General features: G+C 46.8%; 1 long non-coding RNA gene across 1 annotated transcript in view; it reads right to left on the reverse strand.

The window, feature by feature from the left end:
• LOC140428745 (uncharacterized) overlaps positions 1–19,644 on the reverse strand; it is a 38,611-nt gene extending 18,967 nt beyond the window's left edge. The window contains exons 1-2 of the long non-coding RNA XR_011948852.1: positions 19,462–19,644; positions 1,683–1,859 (exon numbers count right to left, since the gene is read on the reverse strand). This is a non-coding gene — a long non-coding RNA (uncharacterized lncRNA). The remainder of the gene's footprint in view (positions 1–1,682; positions 1,860–19,461) is intronic.
• Positions 19,645–19,879: the final 235 nt, after the last annotated feature.

Raw genomic sequence — 19,879 nt, forward strand, 5'->3', positions numbered from 1 at the left:
TGTCTGGAGACTTGGGCGGAGAGATGGCAGATGGAGTTTAACCTGGACAAATGTGAGGTAATGCATTTTGGAAGGGCTAATGCAGGTAGGGAATATACAGTGAATGGTAGAACCCTCAAGAGTATTGAAAGTCAAAGAGATCTAGGAGTACAGGTCCACAGATCACTGAAAGGGGCTACACAGGTGGAGAAGGTAGTCAAGAAGGCATACGGCATGCTTGCCTTCATTGGCCGGGGCATTGAGTATAAGAATTGGCAAGTCATGTTGCAGCTGTATAGAACCTTAGTTAGGCCACACTTGGAGTATAGTGTTCAATTCTGGTCGCCACACTACCAGAAGGATGTGGAGGCTTTAGAGAGGGTGCAGAAGAGATTTACCAGAATGTTGCCTGGTATGGAGGGCATAAGCTATGAGGAGCGATTGAATAAACTCGGTTTGTTCTCACTGGAACGAAGGAGGTTGAGGGGCGACCTGATAGAGGTATACAAAATTATGAGGGGCATAGACAGAGTGGATAGTCAGAGGCTTTTCCCCAGGGTAGAGGGGTCAATTACTAGGGGGCATAGGTTTAAGGTGAGAGGGGCAAAGTTTAGAGTAGATGTACGAGGCAAGTTTTTTACGCAGAGGGTAGTGGGTGCCTGGAACTCACTACCGGAGGAGGTAGTGGAGGCAGGGACGATAGGGACATTTAAGGGGCATCTTGACAAATATATGAATAGGATGGGAATAGAAGGATACGGACCCAGGAAGTGTAGAAGATTGTAGTTTAGTCGGGCAGTATGGTCGGCACGGGCTTGGAGGGCCGAAGGGCCTGTTCCTGTGCTGTACATTTCTTTGTTCTTTGTTCTTTGTAAAGACCGGGGGTTGCCCATACAGGATGCCCATATTCACTTAAGGCAATGAGTTGTTTTTCAAACATATGGGGCGAGATTCTCTCAGCCCGGAACCAGGCCGGAGAATCCCCGCGACCGGCGCGAATCGCACCACGCCGCCCCAACGCCGGCACGCGATCCTCCGCAGAGCAGAGAATCGGCGCCATTGGCACCGGCGTGGCTGGCGAGGAGCCAGTCGGGGGCCACTCTACTCGGCCGGCCCACTGATTTTCGGCCCGGTGTGGGCCGTGCGGCCGTCGTAAAAAAGCCGAGTCGCGCCGGCACCGTCCACACCTGCTCTCAGCCGGCGGGAACTCAGCGTGGAAGGGTCAGGGGGCGGCCTGTGGGGGGTGGGGGGGAGGGGGGGATCCGACCCCGGGGGGGGGGGGCCCACCGATTGGCGGGCCTGCCTCTCTGGCTGGGGGCCTCCTTTCTTCGGCGCCGGCCCCTGTAGTCCTGCGCCATGTTGTGTCTGGGCCGGCGCATTGAAGGAAGCCACTGCGCATGCGCTGATCCCGCGGCACCCAGTTGACGCCAGAATCAGCAGCTGGAGCGACATGAACTGCTCCAGTGCCGTGCTGGCCCCCTGTAGGGGCCGGAATTGCTGATCCTGAGGCCGTGTTGACGCCGTCGAGAAACGCAACGGCGTTTCCGACGGCTTCAACACTTAGCCTCAGGATCACAGAATCCCGCCCGGGAGCTCTAGGTGGGGAGTCAAGGACCATAGTTCGGAAAACCACTAAGACTGGACAGAATAGGACACAAAGTACAATAAATCAAGAAGTAGTTGTTGAGAATTATCGAACTTACCTTCGATGAGTTCATCGGCGGAATTCTCCACCAGTCGGATCTTCCGGTCCGCCGGCAATGCGCCCACGCCTGCGTGTTTCCCAACGGCGTGGAGTGGCCCACAAAAGGAAACCCCATTGTTCGGCTGCCGGTGGGAGCACGCCACTCAGGAAAATGCGACTGGTGGACTGGAAAATTCTGGTATGGATCAGAAGAGGGCAATTCATGTATATTTAAAAAGGTTTTAAAAAATGTGTGCACTATTGCTTCCATTTTTAGATAAGAATTTGCAACATGGATTGGCCCATTCTGTATATGTTGGTTCATTGCTGATGCAACATGATGCCCATTGTCCTATATCTCTACAGCTTTGTTTGTTTCTAGAATTAAATGCTCAGCCACTGTTCCTCTCCTTTTGTCATTCATTCATGGGATGGACAGCATTGGCAGACCCAGCATTTATTATTCACCCCCTTCAGAGAGTGGGGGTGAACCACCTTCTTGAACTTTTACAGTGAGGTTACTCTTGCTGTATGTTAGGGAGGGAGTTCCAGGATTTTGACCCAGGGGCAGTAAAGGAGCAGTGATATAGTTCCAAGTCAGGATGGAGTCAGACTTGGAGGGGGACTTGCAGGTGGTGGTGTTCCCTTGTGCCTGCTACCCTTGTACCTACAGCAGTTCAAGAGGCAGCTCACCACTGCTTCTCAAGCGCAATTAAGGATGAGCAACAAATGCTGTCCTCACCAGTGACGCGCACATCACAAGAAGGAATAAAACAGATATACAGCAAGTTAACTCTATGCCTCAAATAGTGAATGAAGCTCAGATTCCTCAGACGAGAGGAACAAAAAACAGGGGTGGGATTCTCCATCCCGCCAGACCAATTTTCTGGTGCGACGCACCCCCGCCAGCAGCGGGACCGTCCGACCCAGCAACTGGCCAATGGGGTTTCCCACCATCACCGCCCCATGCTGTCGGGAAATCCGAGGGTGTGAGTGTGCTGCCGGCGAAGTGGAGGATCCTGCCGACGGAGAATCCCGCTGCACATTTTTTCACTTCCCCTCCAACATGAAACCAATGCACATTGGGACAGGAAAATAGGAGACTTGTCCTTGGAGTTTATGGTTTTCCTCTTCATACTTTGCAGCATGAAAAAAATATTTTATATTTGTTTTAAGAACTATAATTGAAGTGAGTTCTGGTTATTACAATTCAATCATTATGGAAGTGACTATCTGACACATTTATATGGTGCTCCTGCAAATTGTTTTGGAATTGGAGCTGATTTGGGAATGGTCTTTTGTCATCAGAAAGGCAGAAAAGCTCCACTTTACACTTGATTTAATGCTTTGCTCGACTTGCTTGGTGCAAAATGCCAGATGCAAAACACTAAAAATATTTTTTCACCTAACATACAATACCTTCCCTTCACTTATGTAGACATGCAGAATTAGAACGGAAATATAATTCTGTATGGAAAACTGACTGAAGGTCCATCTGTAATACGTTGACCCATTCCCCGTGATGCATGGAATTCATTAATAAAAGTAATGAAAGTTTCACCCTACAAGTCAAACTCTTGGAATGAGTCCTGTGACAACCATAAATGTGATCAGTAACATGCGAGGAGAACTGCCCATAAGTGAGCCAAAAATAACCAGATGGTAAAATATCCAGAAAACAGCATTTTGCACTCTGCCTCAGCATGACGCAGTATTACTTATGACTCGGGTTAATGGTTAACTGTCTTAGTTACCTCTGGTGCATAATATAAATGGCTAGTTACATTAGGTTAATTTTAAAAGTTCTCACAACTTTGGGTAATGTTTAACCTCCATTTAATACAGTTTAGATTCCACACAGAGTGCTAAAAATTAAAAACAATTACTAACTGGAGTCCGTTCTCCTTCTCGTGGTTTTCCATCAGCCGTCCGACTGAACAGTTTCATTTTCATGAGCACTTCAGTACCTCACTTAAGTAGTCATTTTTGATGCGAAGACAAAAAAGATTGTTCGCTATAAGGGCATCTGCACGAGAGTCTGATCTGATTCTCAAATATCCATGCACGTGTCCTTTCTGGGAGAGCTCATTGGCTAAGAGTGAATAGGAAGTCCAGTTGATATTTTACCTGCCTGTCTTGAGTAGTCTGTTGTTAGTTTTAATACCATAATTCAGCATGACTCAATCCCCATGGCATTCTGGAGTTGTCTAGCTCAGTGACACCATACGAGCATTACCAAAAGAAATTAGTAACAAAACTAAAATTATTATTACTCCCTTCAATATTTTCATAAAGCATAGCCTCATACTTGAGGGCAGCACGGTAGCCTTGTGGATAGCACAATTGCTTCACAGCTCTAGGGTCCCAGGTTCGATTCCGGCTTGGGTCACTGTCTGTGCGGAGTCTGCACATCCTCCCCGTGTGTGCGTGGGTTTCCTCCGGGTGCTCCGGTTTCCTCCCACAGTCCAAAGATGTGCAGGTTAGGTGGATTGGCCATGATAAATTGTCCTTAGTGTCCAAAATTGCCCTTAGTGTTGGGTGGGGTTACTGGGTTATGGGGATAGGGTGGCGGTGTTGACCTTGGGTAGGGTGCTCTTTCCAAGAGCCAGTGCAGACTTGATGGGCCGAATGGCCTCCTTCTGCACTGTAAATTCTATGATGATGATGACTTTGAATTCCCAGGCACTCATCGGCCAAGTGGCCATTTTTGCAAACCTGCAAATCTGTACAGTCTATCCCTTGACTCAAGGTTGGTGTCTACTCAGGGTTGCGAGTTTCTGTCATGGGGATTCATGAGTCCTAACAGGCCATTTCTCAACCCACAGATCTTTGAGTGCACAGGGCAAAGTATCCCACAAAGTAGTGGGATCTGGAATGCAGGATTTGACCCCCTTTCTTTCCTTCTCTGCTGCCGCCCTGCCTCATCATTAAGATGGTGAGGCTCAAAGCATGACAATGGCTTGATGGCCAAGTTGTCGCCATTTTGATCGATGGGTAGCGAGCTCCTCCCAGTCACAATGCTGCCACACTTCAAGAAGAGCTTCTGAGTGTTTTCGAAGTGTTTTCTCTGTCCTCCCCTGGAACAATGGCAATTTGAGAGTTGATAAAACAATACCTGGTGGTGTTGCTATTTGTTTTCTCTCTTTATTTGGCTCTGATTATGGCGGTCAATATGGTCGATTCCTTAATTCTAATTACGTTTGCTCTAGAGTCGCCAGGTATCTTTCGATACCGCCACAAGGTTCAAACCGAATACTGATCAAAGACTCGATACACCAATTAGTTAGTTCAAAGTCAAATGCTTATTTATTTACACACACAGTTAAATATATTCATGCACAAATACTACAGACTAAACTATCACTACTGCTAAAGCCTATACTTAGCTTCGGGCGCCCACTCAGTCAGAGGAACAATGGCCGTTGTTCAGTTCTGAGGCTGCTGGGGTCGAAGTGGTGAAGGGGAACAGCTAAGGTCGCCTGTCTGGTAGCGTGCGTTGACCTTGGACTTACTTGTTCTGGTTTAGCTGTTGGGCAGGTCTCTCCTCGGCGAGAGCCGGAGCCAAAAGAGCGATTGTCTCTTGGGGGATCCTTCTTATACCCAAAAGGGGCTTTGCGCGCTTTTGGGCGGGCCTTGAACTTGGCCCCAATTAATTGGGCCGTTTCTCGATCGTTCCTTTCGATTTCCTCCAATAAAGGGGTGGGTGCCCTGTTGGCTGGACATGTCCTAGATGGCCGTCGGCCTGCTTTGTTCTGGTCTCCTCTGGCTCCGGGGTGTCTGCCTTAGCATCGGTTACTCAAATGTTACTCTTTTGTTCCCGGAGATGGGCCATTAGTAATGGATTTGCATTGGTAATGCTAATGGGTTTGCAGTTTTGGTCTTGTCTGGGAGCTGCAGCTCCAATATGCAGACAAAACCTGAACCTGCTTGTTTTCTCAATATTGTCCATTTTCCCTGCAATCTTTGCAAAGTGTCCATTTTGTAAACGGGGAGTGGCCATCCCAGATGGCTACAGCGGAGAGATGTTTTTTGGCCATCCAAGTTGATTTTGTAGGGGTTTTGCCTGAATGTTTGTGGAACTGGCTTCAAGAACAACACGAGCGGTTGCTCAATGGTTCTCCCATTGTATCCAGATGATGTGGTGAAAGCTTGGCAGCTGTAATTTCTCTAGCGCTCTTATGTGTCACTGAGACACAGTCCAGTCTCACTGGACAGGAGCGTGGTAACGACAACCTGCTCTGTACACTAGGATTTTTGTTGACTTGTGGAGGCCTTTGTTGTCAAACACTCACATTATATCAGGCACTATTGATTCAATGTTCGATCATCTCGTCAATGGTGACCTTTTGAGAGAATATATACCTGGTAAGATATACTATGGGAATGCTCAACATATTTTGGAATCTCTTCTTCAGAATATATAGGAGGTGGAATATTTTGCTGACCATGTGTGGGTTGATATGAGTTTTGTTTTGGCTACATTCGAGGACAGGTCATTTTTCTTGTATGTAGAATTGAAGAGATTGAAAATGGCTTGAAAATCTGGAGCAGAGTGGGCAATAACACTAGAGTCATCCACAAACTAGTTTCATGAATATCTATGGTGGTCAGTTTAGTTTTAGCACAGAAGCAACTGAGTTTAAAGAGATTATCATCTTGGCAGTATTTCATACCATTACCTGAGGGAAGTTGATCTTTGATGAGGTGATTAAACACTGGGCGTGATCCACCAGAGAGCGTCCTGCAAGAATTGGGGTGGGACACAGCCGGTAGTTCCCGGGAGAGGACCCTCCCAGGATATCCGATGGTCCTTACACCTTGCAAGATATATTTTTTTAAAAATATTTTTATTCTCCTCCTTTTTCACATTTTCATCCAAATCTACACCCACCAACAATCAATGGTAACTAATACAATGTCAATCCACTGGCCATCCAACCCTTCCTCCCACCAACCCCCAAACAACGTCCAACATTTCAAATACAAACATCAAAGAAAAAGAATCAGGAATCCACTATTGCCGCATACGTAGTCACCAACAACATACATAGTTCAACCCCCCCTAATGTTCGATGTCATCCAATTCTTGAAAGTGCATAATAAACAAAGCCCATGAATTAAACCTTCCATCCTTCCCCTCAACTCAAACTTCACTTTCTCAAGTGTGAAGAACTCCAACAGATGCCACGCCAGGACACAGGGCAGAGAAGCTGACCTCCACCTAAACAGGACCCGCCTTTGGGCGATCAACGAGGCGAAGGCTAAGACATCTGCCGCTGCACCTGCTTCCAACCCCGGCTGATCCGATACCCCGAATATGGCCTACCGAGAACCTGGCTCAAGTCTCACATGTATCACCTTAGAAATTACCCTGAACACCTCCCTCCTATAACCCTCCAGCTTTGGACAGGACCAAAACATATGAATGTGTTTGCGGGCCCCTCCCACAGCGTTCATAAACATCCTCTACCCCCTCAAAGAGTCGGCTCATCCTCGTCTTTGTGAGGGGCGCCCTATACACCACCTTCAGCTGTATCAGACCCAACCTCGCGCATGAAGTTGAAGCATTCACCCTCCGGAGCACCTCACACCACAACCCCTCCTCCATGCCCCTCCCCCCCCAACTCTTCCTCACACTTTGCCTTAATCCCATCCAGCGATGCCTTCTCTTCTCCCATAATCACCCCATAAATCGCCGACACCACCCCTATCTCCACTCCCCCTGTCGTCAGCACCTCCTCCAACAGTGTGGTGGTCGGCACCAGTGGAAAGCTCTGTATCTCCTTAGCGAAATCTCAGAACTGCATATACCTAAACATCTCCCCCCTGCCCCAACCCATATTTTGCCCCTAGTTACCTCGCTAGATCTAACCCGATTCTGCGAGTCATCACAATCTGGATGCTGTCCACAATGGGCGGGACCCAGACTTGCATAGTTAAAAGAGCTTAAAGTACTTTTAACTGTGCTCGCGCCGTATGGAATGGCTGCCGGCATCTAACGGCCTCGCTGAGGATACCACAACCGAGCGCAGTTCAGTACTGGGCCCCACAAATGGGGACCAGGTGAACGGCACTTGGGGGGGGGGGGGGCGGTGATCGGAGGCCCATGGGAGATCGACCTCCGGGCAGGGTCGGCTGGTGTTACCTGGGAACCTTGGCACTGCCAGCATCTTGTCAGTGTCACCCTGGCAGTGTGACTGGAATCCTGGCAGTGCCACCTATGTGCTATCCTGGCACTGACAGGATGCCAAGATGCCAGGCTGGCATTATGCCTATGCTGGGATCGGGCCTGGGGGTGCCCTGCCTCTGTGAGGTGGGTGTCGGGGGCTTGAACACCCCCTTATATTTGAGTTGGGGTGTTGGGCGGCCCGAGGGCTGAGTCAGGGGGTCGGGATATCGTACGCCATTTAAAATTGTTGTCCCAATCTCTTCCTGCTGAGGAATTCCGGCGAGAGGAGCTCCTCAGGGCAGAAAATTATGCTAAGTGCGGTAAGGGCAATACCTCAATCATTTCCACAGCCACATTCCGGCGCCTGTTCGGGGAGGCCGGTACGGGGATTTAACCCACGCTGCTGCCTTATTCTGCATTACAAGCCAGCTGTTTAGCCCAGTGTGCTAAACCAGCTCCTAAACCAAGGTGATTCATCCCCTTGCTTGAAACTAGATATAAGTGTCATATTGCTGAAATCAGGGAGGGGTGAGGGGTTGGTAGGTGTCTTTTTCCTCCCAAATGCATATGGAGCCTTGATGTGAGTAAAAGCCAACAAGATTGGAGATTTCAGCTGGAATACTATTGGGGCCTCAGGCTTGATTGTTTTTCATCTTTTTGATTGGTTGTTGCAGCTCTCCGGTTGATGATGATCCACCTCGTTGTACTTGCCTGAAGATTATTAGGTGTCACGGTGAATTCACGGTTGAGGAGCTATTGATAAATGGCATTGTCAGCCTTATGATGAGAAAAACCAGCCTGCGAGGGAAGATATTTTTGTCCTTTTGACCCTGGTCTATAGATGGCTCTGATAGCTTCAACAAAGCTTTGCATGTTGAGATGGTTAGCTTGTTGTTGGATCTCTTAGGCTTTCTCTTCCCACATGTATCTTTGTTGTACAAATTTGTCTTCAGGTATCAGCCTTGAGCTGTTGGAATGCTGCATTCTTGAATTGCATCCTTGGATTGTTCTACCATGTAGTGAAGACTGCTTGCTTTTGTTCCAGGAGGTCACATATTTCAGCATCTATCGGACCATAAGACACAGGAACAGAAGTAAGTCACCCAGCCCATCGAGTCTGCTCTGCCATTCAATGAGATCATGGTTCATCTGATATAATCCTCAACTCCACTTTCCTGCCTTGTCCCCATTACCTTTGATTTCCTTAATGATTAAAAAGCTGTCCATCTCAGCCTTGAGCACACTTAACGACTCAGCCTCTATAGCTCTCTACGGCAAATAATTCCACAGATTCACTACCCTCTGAGAGAAGAAATTCCTCCTCATCTCTGTCTGAAATGGGCGACCCCTTACTCTGAGATTTGCCCCCTGGTCCTAGACTCTCCCACAAGAGGAAACATCTTCTCAGCATGGGCGGGATTCTCCGCCGGTGTGATTCTCCGCTTTGCCGGCGCCCGGGAGTTTCTCAACGGCGTGGGGCTGCCCCACAATGGGAAACCCCATTGACCGGCCAACGTAACGGAGAATCCTGCCGGCGGGTCGAAGCTGAAGCGTGGCGGGCAGAGAATCCCCTCTACCTTGTCAAGCTCCCTGATAATCCTTTATGTCTCAATAAGGTCACCTCTCATTCTTCTAAACTCCAATGAGCATAGGCTCAATATACTGAACCTCTCAATAGAAAATCCCTCCATACCCAGGCTCAACCTTGTGAACCTTCCCTGGACTGCCTCCAATGCCAGTATATCTTTCCTTCGATAAAGGGACCAAAACTGTTCACAGTATTCCAGGTGTGGTCTAATTAGTGCCTTGTATAGCTTTAGCAGGACTATTTTCAAACTCCATTTCCCTTTGAAATAAAGGCCAACATTACATTTGCCTTCCCTATTACCTGCTGAACGTACATGCTGCTTTTTGTGATTTATGCACAAGAACCCAAATCCCTCTGCACTGCAGCTTTCTGCAGTCTTTCTCCATTTAAGTAATATTCAGCTCGTTTATTCAGTATTGTTTTCATTGAATCAGTGTTGGTGAAAATGTTTGAACCCAGTGGTCTGAGCACTGAAATCTCACACGGCTGACTTTATTTGATCCCACTGTTTAGGAATTGGACTGCTTTAGAGGTGTGACATGTATCTTCTTCCTCTTGGTCTTTTGAGTCTTGTGTTGATGTTGGTGGATGTCCATCACCAATCAAACAAGTCGATGATCTGTCCAGCAGTAATCAGTTGCATGGATCCCTGCATGGATCAAGAGATAGATACTTCCCTTGGATCTTTGACCTGAACATTGACATAATCCAGGAGGTGCCAATGCTTTGAACAAGAATGCCTCCATATGACTTTGTATTTGTCCTTCTGGCAGAAGAAAGTATTGTTGTAATGAGGCCATACTGAGCACACTTCGCCAGCAGGAAGTCATCATTTACATTGACTTTTCCCAACCCCTTTTCCCCAATATTCCCTCTTTAGACTCAGAGCCTGGCCAACCTCAGAAGGATGATATTTTCTGTTTTGGGGATGTATGAGGAAATCATCAGGGTCCGTATAGAAGTTTTCCTTAACATTTTCATCAAAGTCGAGGGTCAGGATGATGGTGGTGCCCAATTTATGGCTGAACTGTAGGTGAAGTGTCATAAGCCTTTCATTTATACAACAAGAGAGTCTTGGCAGTGCATACAAGATCCTTTTCCGGATGGCAAAAGCAACTCTGTAGACATGAGGGTCATTGATTCTCCTTCCTTTCCTGTAGAGTGTCTATCCCCCAGCATTTTATTTCAGCTGTCCCTCCCCAGGAAGGTGGGTCTCACTGAGGGTGGTGATATCAATTTAGAGTCTTCATAACTCATGTGATAAGATTGCAGTTCTTCTGTTTGGATGATCACTCGTGAGATTATTCGTGAGTGTTCTAACATTCCAAGTTGCAAAATTTCACATTTTCGTTCTTTGACCATAAGATGATTATCCTGCCAGGTCTTTGTCCGATGCAAGGATAGAGTGGGACAGCTAGAAAATGCCAGCTTTTCTAGCCCATTTCCCATTTGGGCTGGCCACAGGGTATCCTGAAGAGGACAGCTCTGGCACAGTGATTAGCACTGCTGCCTACGGCGCTGAGGACCCGGGTTCAATCCTGGCCCCTGGTCACTGTCTGTGTGGGGTTTGCTCATTCTCCCCGTGTCTGCGTGGGTTTCACCCCCACAACCCAATATTGTGCAGGTTAGGTGGATTGGCCATGCTAAATTGGAAAAAAATAATTGGGGACTCTAAATTTATATAAAAAAAGGACTACTCTGTCACAAAAACTGTTGCAAAGAGACCTCCATTGCAACACAGGTGTCCAATTACCTTCATACACCTGTCACATGTGTCCAGATTCTTGACTAGGGTCTGCCCCTTAGCTACGGAGGTGTCAGCCGTGGCTTAGTAGCAAAGCATCATAGCCCAGTCTGATCCTGTATTCAGTCGCTTCTTTAGTAGGAGCCACAAGAAAACAACAAAGCAAGTTTGTCTGAGATTTCTCCTCTTTAAGGCGCTAAGAACAATTACCGCGCTTCAATTGCTCCCCTAGGAGTTGAACCTGGAACCCTGATGGGGTGTGTGGATTAATCCAGGGAACAATGCACATATCAACTGAGTCAAATTAAAATTGCTCAAAAAAATTGACATCAGTTTTAATTTGGGCTCTTCATCTGCTCTCTCACCTTTACTGCCTATATACTTGTTCAACGCAGCCAAAACCAATTAGTGTTTTCCACCTGGGTTGCTTGAAACCCAGGTGTGGATTTTACTCTTCAGCTACAATTATAACCTGGGTTTTCAAGAGCATAAAATAGGCAGGCAGCATTACACTGACACACTTATCGTCCAATGCTATTTAAGTTGGGCATTTAATATATCTGATAAAGTATGGGTGGCACATTATATGAAGACATGAAAGATGTGATGGCATCGTGTAATGCATTTCCTACCATTTGCACCTTACTGGTAGTGGACACAAGGACAGCTAGGAATGCTGGTTCCTTTTTGGTTTGAGAGCGAGGAGGTTAATTGATAAAGTTTCACTTTGATGTACAGGTTAGGTGGATTGGTCATGCTAAATTGCCCTGAGTGTCCAAAAGGGTTGGGTGGGGTTACTGGGTTACGAAGATGGGGTGGAGTTGAGAACTAAAGAGGGGTGCGTTTTCCAAAGGCCGGTGCAGACTCGATGGGCCGAATGGCCTCCTCCTGCACTGTAAATTCTATGATTCTATGACAATTGCAGAGCAGTTAACTGCATTTAAGTGTCAGCCATCGCTCAGTGTTTCCCTCCGTGCCCAAAGATCCTGGGTCCTACCTACTTCCACTTCATCAATTTGAACACATGGGGCTGGATTCTCTGAGCGCCGATGGTGAAATTGCGTTTGGCTAACAGCCGGAGAATCCGAGCTCCCGCCCAAATTGGGGGCGGAGCCTCTTTCACGATGCTCCACCCCCTCCAATGTGGCATACCCGGAGAGTACGCTGCGCCACGTGCCGACGGCCTGAGGACATTGCCTGAGTCCTGACCCCGATGCTCCGCCCCCGATCGGCCAAATTCCCGACGCCGTCGGTGTCTCATGGTCTCACCCATCGGGAACTCGGCATGGCAGCTGCGGACTCAGTCCAGCGCTGCCACAGTCGGAGGAGGGCAGATCCGTGGGCAGAGGGGGACATTATTCGGGGCTGGGGGCACTGTGGGGGGGGGGGGGGGGGGAGGGGGAGGTGGTCCGGGGCACGCAAGACTACTAAAGGGGGGGGACTATTTCACGGGAAGGGTCCGCATGCGACCTCCGTCATGTAGCACGGTGCGGCCGCTACATGCCATGGACCTGGCAATTCTCTGAGGTGTATCGACAGCTAGAGCCGGGTGCTCTGCGCTGCTGGCATGCTAACCCCCAGCAAATGGGGAATCGGTGGCCGTTTTGCGCCATTTGTACTGCTGTAAAATGCCACCGTTCCCACGCCGGAGTGGGGCATAGCCCGAGAATCGAAGAATCCAGCCCATGATCTAGACTGACATTTCAGTACTGAAGGAATGCTTTGTGATTAGAGGTGCTGTCTTTTGATTGAGATGTCACACCAAGGTCTTGTCTACCAGCTCTGGTGGATGTTGAAGATTTTATGAGACTCTATGAAGAAGAGCATGAGGACCATTCTGGTCAATGTTTATCCCGCAATCCACATCACCAGATCAAATTACCTGGTTATTTATCTCATTGCTGTTTGTGAGACATTGCTGTGAGAAAATTGTCTGCTGCATTTCCCACCATTACAAGGGCGACTACATGTTAAAAATAATTCACTGGCTTTGTTTTGGGACATGCTGAGTGCTTTAAAGATACTGGTAATTGGTATGGATGCAAGTTTTTTCCTTGAACTCAGTGAAAGTAGCAATTTCCAAATACAAAGAAGTAGACAAGGTATGGATATTTGGTTGACATTGCCAGCAATGCCAGGCTAAAGTTGGGCACCACAGCATTATTGTTACCCAACTGAGCTGGGAACCCTGAGTAGCACTATCAGTGGTCCTGATTGTAGACATAACTATTTAAATTACCTTGACCCTGGGAATCAGCTCGATTCAGGATCATAGATAAGGGATTCTGCCCCTTTAAAGATTTTCCCCTTTGTGACAAAGAGGAAAATTCATTCTGTGATGTGTTGTAATTTTATTCATTATTTCACAGGATGTGGGCTTCGCTGGCTCGGTCACCATTTGTTGCCCATCCCTAATTTCCCTCGAGAAGGTGGTGGTGAGTTGCCTTCTTGAACTGCTGCAGTCCATGTGATGTAGGTACACCCACAGAGCTTTTCGGGAGGAAATTCCAATATTTTGACATGGCAACAGTGAAAGAATGGCGACATGTCAAAGCCCAATGCAAGGAACAAAATGTAATTAATTAACGATGATGAGTGGAAAACGTGTGATCTAGTTTTATAACAGCAATCACACTTCATGATTTTGACTCGAGCAGCCATGTCATATGATTAATCAAGTGGTAATTTTATATAGGTGAGCTTACTAAAAAATAGCAAACCCTACTATGGGTTCATTTGCATAATTCCCATGTTGGGGGCTGAGAGGATAAAAGTATATGAGATAGAACGAGATTAAGAGCGAAGCTGGGAGATTGACAACAGCACAAGAAGAGAGGCAGTGGGGGGATTCAAAACTGATTGCTAGCTTAGAGTTAAGAGCTCCTGAGGTGATGCCAGAATTCAAATGTGATGCAGGGCAAGTAGGAGAAGCTGATTGGCTGAGTACGGTTAGGGCTAATTGGGTGAGTACGGTTGGGAAAGTATTTACTACGTTTATTGCTTAGAGTTTGTGAGGTCTTTATTTTGTGGTTAGAGTAATTGATCTTTTTTGAATTTAAGCATTTTCCAAAAGGTTTAATTTAATGGGGTAAATCATGGCAGGAATGTTCAAAGCTGTGGTGTGCTCCTCCTGCTTTATGTGGGAAGCCAGGAACATTTTCAGTGCCCATGGTTAGCATGTGTGCAGGAAGTGTCTCCAGCTGCAGATCCTGGAAGCCCGGGTTTTGAGCTGGAGAGGTGGCTGGGGACACTGGAGTATCTGCGAGGTGGTTAGCATGTATAGAGAGCTGGTCACACCACAGACTAAACCTCCACAGGCAGGAAGGAAATGGGTATCCACCAGGCAGAGTAAGATGCATACGATAATGGAACATCTGTAATTATGGTGACTTTAATCCACATACAGATTGGGCAAATCAAATTAGCAACAATACCATAAAGTATGAATACCTGGAGTATGTGAGGGATAGTTTTCTGGACCAATAAGTTGAGGAACCAATTAGAGAACAGGCCATCCTAGACTGGGTACTGTATAATGAAAAATAAATAATTGGCAATCTAGTTGTGCGAGACCCTTTGGGGTCTCCTAATATAATTATGATTAATCCTAATATGATAGAATTCTTCAACAAGATGGAGTGTGACATAATTGATTCTGGGACTAGTGTCCTGAATCTAAATAAAGGAAACTATGATGGTATGTGGCACAAGTTGGCTATGATGTATTGGGGAATGGCACTGAAAGGGATGATGTTGAATAGGCAATGGCAAACATTGGGGGTAGTGTCTTCAGGTGGATAGAAAATTGGTTGACAGACAGGAAACAGAGAGTGGGAATAAATGGTTCTTTTTCCAAGTGGCAGGCAGCGACTAGTGGAGTAATGCAGGGATCAGTGCTAGGCCCCCAGCTATTCATAATGTATATTAATGATTTAGATGAGGGAACTAAATGTCATAGGTGGGATTCTCCGGCCTCCCAGCCATGTGTTTCTCAGCAGCGGAAGGCGGCGTGCTATTCCTTGGTGGCGGGATTCTCTACTCCTGGTGCTGTCAATGGGAATTCCCATTGAAGCCACCCAATGCCGTCAGGAAACTCGAGTGTGGGGCCACATTGCTGGCAGGACAAAAGAATCCCGCCACCAGCGAATGGCTGGAGAAGTCTAGCCAATATCTCCAAATTTGCAGATGATAGAAAGCTGGGAGAGAGGGTGAGCTGTGAGGAGGTTGCAGAGATGCTTTAGTGTGATTTGGACAAGTTGAGTGAGTGGGCAGATGCAGTATAACGTGGATAAATGTGAGGTTAAAACAGGAAGACTAAACTAATATGAATGGCTTTAGATTGAGAGAGGGGAATGTGCAATGAGATCTAAGTGTCCTTGTACATCAGTTGCTGAAAGTAAGCATGCAGGTGCAGCAGGCAGTGAAGAAAGCAAATGGTATGTTGGCCTTCATAACAAGAGGATTCAAGTACAGGAGCAGGGATGCCTTGCCGCAGTTATACAGGGCCCTGCTGAGACCACACCTGGAATATTCTGTGCAGTTTTGGTCTCCTTATCAGAGGAAGGATATTCTGGATATAGAAGGAGTGCAGCGAAGGTTTACCACACTGATTCCTGGGAAGGCAAGATTCTCGTATTGAGTCGGTTATATTTGCTGGAGTTCAGAAGAATGAGGGGCGATTCCTTATAAACCTATAACATTCTAACAGGACTAGACAGAGTCGATGCAGGAAAATGTTCTCAATGACGGGGGAGCCCAGAACCAGGGGTCACAGTCTAAGGATATGGAGTAAACCATTTAGGACAGAGATGAGGAGAAATGATTTCACCCAAAGACTGGTGAGCCTGTGGAATTCATTACCACAGAAAGTAGTTGAGGCAAAATCATCGTGGCCATGATTCTCTGTTCTGGAGCCAAAGTGCTCCTGCCAGTGGAGAACCGGGATTGTTCTCCACTGGTGCAGGGAGCGGAGCGCAGATACGTGTCTCACTCCTTAACCATTCAAATATATGCATGGTGGATAGTTCACTGGATTCCATTGGAATCCTGGTATCAAGCCACCATTTTGAGCAGGCCACCCTCCGCCTCACAATGCTAATCTGCACCCCCCCACAAACAAGGAGTGGCATCCTCCCTCCACCTCAGATATAACATGCCACCCACCCGAACAATACGCATGCGTGAGGATGACCCGATTCCCCCCCCCTCGACCCCCCTCACCAACCACCCCATCAAACCCCCCATCAGGCTTCCCAATCAGAGACCTCTGTCAGACCCCTCCAATCAGTCAACCCTGCCTGAAAGCTTAAGAGCAGTACAGTGAAAAATCATTGCATTTTCATTCACACTTTTCGAATATTTGCTGCCTCAGACAAATGTCTTTAAAGCTTCAACTTTTACAAGTATCAGAGGATTCCGTAACAACCCAGAACACTTGAAAGGGCTTCAAATCCCCTGACAGCTTTGAAATACATACCTCCCATTCAATTCCACTGTGAAAAACTTTCACTCATCTGTGATTGATAGTTTTAAGGTTCTGGCTCAGCTGCTTGGTAGATTTTTTAAATTGATCTTTCCCTTCACACTTGAATGCATCTCCATTACCCTGTTTTGATGCTAGCAACAATGTTTATAAACACCCTTGCTATGATTGATAGCTCCTCGCCGCTTCAAAAGCAGCTCAATGCTTTCTGCTGTGAAAAAGAGGAAATGAAACCACTTCACTGTTTTTGATGTGGTGAGGAACTGTCAATCATAGCAAGGGTGTTTATAAACATTTGGAGGATACTGTCAGCAGTCAGCAGTTTCAACAGTCAGGAGCCTGTAAGTTGCAGCTAGAGGTTGGGTTTAAATGAATTTATGCATCAATGGGGGGTCTCAGCCAGGGTACCCTTATTCTGAGGGGGCACCCCAATCTATACTCTTGTCACCAAGTCATTCCTTGCTACTCCCTGAGATCCAGGCATATACGTCCCAGAAAATACAAAAAGTTTCAAAAGCTTGCTGATTTCCTTGCTTTCTCTCAACAGCCATGGCACATGGGCTCCACTTGTAAATACAGACACCAAAGCATGTCCGCAAGACTCCCAGCTGTAAGGTGTGCAGCCTAACTGGGGGCTGGGGATTCGGGCTTCCAGCCCATTAATCAGATTTAAATACAAGTAATTTGTGGGTTTCCATGGTGCCGCCGATGTGGGGCAGCAGAGCTTTGCAACGGGGCCCGGTGCCCAGCGCCGATTCCCTTTTTTAGGCAACCTGATCAATTCTCCATCCAATCGTGAATCTGGATACTGGTGTCGGGCAATGTTGAATCCACTGCTGAATGTGAAAAATGAAAATCGCTTATTGTCACAAGTAGGCTTCAAATGAAGTTACTGTGAAAAGCCCCTAGTCGCCACATTCCGGCGCCTGTTCGGGGAGGCTGGTACGGGAATTGAACCGTGCTGCTGGCCTGCCTTGGTCTGCTTTAAAAGCCAGCGATTTAGCCCAGTGTGCTAAACCAGCCCCTGTTTTCAAGAAGGAGTTAGATATAACTCTTGGGGATAAAGTGATCAAAGGATATGGGGGAAAGCTGGAACAGGTTCCTGAGTTGGATGAGCAGCCATGATCATAATGAATGTGGAGTAGGCTCGAAGGGCCAAATGACCTCCTCCTGCATCTATTTTCTATGTTTCAATATCTCTAGTGGATTCACAACATAGTCTTACCCATAACTCACTTTTCCTTTGTCACTAAATGTGGCCTGCTGTCCCTCTGCTGCACAGGCATGATTTTATAAACATCTCTTATCCAAAGTGAGGCTCCTGGCTTCAGAAAAATGACCTTTGAACAATTTAACATTAAAGACAGCTGATAAAAAGTAATGGGGATAGAACAATAGGCAAGACACTAGCCTCTCTCCTGTGGGACCTAGGTTCTATATTTATTGGTTCATGGATTGTGAACATTGGCAAGTTCAGCATTTATTGCCCATCTCTAATTGCCCTTGAGAAGGTGGCGGTGAGCTGCCTTCTTGAACCGCTAGAGTCAATGTGATGTAGGTACGCCCACTGTGCTGTTAGGGAAGGAGTCCCAGGATTTTAACCCAGCAACGGTGAAGAAACAACAATGTAATTCCAAGTTAAGATAGTGTGTGGCTTGGAGGGGAACCTCCAGGTGTTGACGTTCCCATATATCTGCTGCAATTATCTTTTAAGGTGGTAGAGGTCACATGGCTGGAGTGTGTTATCAAAAGAACATTGGTGAGTTGCTGCAGGGTATCTTGTAGATTGTACACACCTGTGCCATTGTGCATGGGTGGTTGGAGGGAATGAATGTTTCAGGTTGTGGATGGGGTGCCAATCAAGCCAACTGCTTTGTCCTGGACAGTGTCGAGTTTCCTATGTGTTGTTGGAGCTGCACTCATCCAAGCAAGTGGAGAGTATTCCATTACACGCCTGACTTGGGCCTTGTAGATGGTGGACAAACTTTGGGAAGTCAGGTGCTGAGTTACTCCACACAGAATTACCTTCCTCTGGCCTGCTCATTTAACCACAGTATTTAAATGGCTGATCCAGTTAAATTTCTAATCAATGGTAACCCCGCCCCCCGGATGTTTATAGTGGGTGATTCAGCGATGTTCATACCACTGAATGTCATGCCACGAGTGTGATGCTCATGTTTCCAACCAATTATCAGCCCGAAACTGAATGTTGTCCAATACTGAATATCTGAATACTGAAGCCTAGAAAACAAAATATAAAATGAAAATGTGCTGATGCCGTCCAAGGCAAATAGAAGAAACTGGGTTTGGAACTGACTCTCAGGTTAAGGTAGCAGGAATGTTGTAGCACCATTGAATCCCGACAGTGCATAAGGAGGTCATTCAGCCCATCAAGTCTGTACTCACCCCCTGAAAGAGCACCCTACATAGTCCCACTCCCTGACCCCTAATCCCAATCTTGACACTCAGGGAAATTTAGCATGACCAATCCACCTAACCTGCACATCTTTGAACACACCCAAGTGATAATTTAGCATAGCCAATCCACATAATCTGCACATTTTTGGACGATGGTTGGAAACTGGGGCACCCGGAGGAAACCCACGAAAACACGGGGAGAAGGTGCAAACTCCACACAGACAGTCACCCGAGGCTGGAATTGAACCTGGGTCCCTGGAGCTGTGAGGCAGCAGTGCTAACCACTGTGCCGCCGTGCCACCCTTGAATTGTATTATATGCTTTATATTGGATCCAAGTTGCTTTATGTTCTCAATATGAATCCAGTGTTAAAAATATTTAATTCTTTAGTACTCACGTTCTTCACTTGGATAAAAACACCTGCAGCAGATTGATTTGAAAATCACGTTTAAAAGAAACTCTATTGCATCAAATGAAAGGGGAACATGTTAAATGGCAAGCAGGAAAAAACACCAATGTCATTTCAAGTTAGGTGCTCGCAAGTCCAAACTTTGTCCTTGTCACTCTCGTAAAAGAGATTTAAAAGAAATGAAAGCAAAGAAGTGTAATATAATTTGTGTCGTAACTGCCTCAAAGCCATAAAAATGAACCCATATTTTGCACTCTGCACCAGCACTGTGCAGAGTACACTGAACCATAGCTCAGGTTATTGTTCAAATGCTTCTTGGCAAACAGCATAAATAACTAGTTAAATTAGAGCCTTGGGTTAATTTTAATCTCTCTGCAGGAGTTAACGACTCATTGATGCAAGATTA

This window comes from Scyliorhinus torazame, chromosome 8 (genome assembly GCF_047496885.1).
Source record: "Scyliorhinus torazame isolate Kashiwa2021f chromosome 8, sScyTor2.1, whole genome shotgun sequence".
NCBI lineage: Eukaryota > Metazoa > Chordata > Chondrichthyes > Carcharhiniformes > Scyliorhinidae > Scyliorhinus > Scyliorhinus torazame.